General features: G+C 38.8%; 1 protein-coding gene across 8 annotated transcripts in view; it reads left to right on the top strand.

Annotated features, from left to right (window-relative positions):
* Positions 1 to 1,370, top strand: part of TCF4 (transcription factor 4) — a 344,189-nt gene that overhangs the window by 92,324 nt on the left and 250,495 nt on the right. The window lies entirely within an intron of this gene.

Genomic DNA, 1,370 nt, shown 5'->3' with positions numbered 1-1,370 from the left:
AAATTACATTTCAGTTTTGTGAAGAATTTGTATTTCATTCCTTAGCTCTATCTATACGGACCATACTGATATGTATACAGCCTTACAAAGACTGTTCAATTAGCCTCAACAATTGCATAAGGTCAAATCTCTGTAACGTGTGTGTGTGTGTGTGTGTGTGTGTGTGTGTGTGTGTGTGTCCGTCCCACAGTGTACTCGTTCGTTCATTTATTCATTCTGCATGCATTTACTGAGTGGGAAGGAATGTTTTCCAGGTGCAGGGAAGACATGGTGACCAGACAAGCAGAGGTATATTGGGTAACAGTAAGGAGTCTGATGTGACTGGAGCACAAAAGAGAATAATAGCCTTGCTACTCAGGGTGACACAAGAAAAGAAGGTAAATACAGATCACCAAGCACCTTGAATGCTAGGCTAAGGAATTTTAACTTTGTACCGAAAGCAGTGGAGAACCACTAAAGGTTTTGTATGGAAAAGTGACAGTTGTTAATGGCTCGTGATAAGTTGGAATGGGGCAAACTGAAGTCAGGGAAACTGGTATTCAAATCCTTATTATGAAAGGAGGCAGTAAGAGGGAAAAGGAGAGGGAAAAGTCTGCAGTAGTAAATTCAAATAATGTTGAGTGAAAGGTTTGTAAGCACTGCTGATGGAGAAGATCCAGATCTCTCTGCTTTATCTCTCCCGACTTTATTAGAGTTACTCTTTAGTGAAATGAAACTGTTCTTGATTTTTCACTGTATCTTAAGATAAAGCTTTACCCTTTGCTACCTGGCCTTTCTCTATTCGATCTTTTCTCTGGCCATACCTTGGAAAACATGTTGCTAATGTTTTTTTTAAGTGCATGTTTTATCTCCCTAATTTAATTTGAGCTCAGGATTCATAATTTATTTGGAGAGGCCCAAACTTAAAAATAAGTTGTTTTCTATATATTTAGGTAACAGGACTTATTTTTCCTTCTGTTGAAGTGGCATATGAATGGCTTTTGAGGCCCCGGGAGAGTACACAAAATTTTATTTAGACCAAAAAATTGCAAAACTTCAGTATTATTAATACTTAAAGATGGTTTTCCCGGAGCAAGAAATATGAAGATCCGTGAACATGATCTCTGCCTTCAACTCTGGTACAGTAATGACAAGAGTGTGTCATGCATCCTGACAGTGTGGTATGCTCACTTGTTGATCTGGAGCAGAGGTTCTTAACCTTCTTAGAATCAGGTACGGCTTTAAAAAGCCAATATAAGCTATAGACTCTCTCCCCAGAAAAAATGGATCTATCTAAATACATGAGTAAAAATTTTCAACAATTTCAGGAGTTTCTGGATCTCCGTAAGGCCCACACATGGATCTGAGGTCTGTCTGGAAAGCCAACCCTC

The sequence above is a fragment of the Pteropus alecto genome, unplaced genomic scaffold, assembly GCF_000325575.1.
Source record: "Pteropus alecto unplaced genomic scaffold, ASM32557v1 scaffold14, whole genome shotgun sequence".
NCBI classification, from domain to species: Eukaryota; Metazoa; Chordata; class Mammalia; order Chiroptera; family Pteropodidae; genus Pteropus; species Pteropus alecto.
This window is presented reverse-complemented; position numbering and strand designations above follow the sequence as displayed.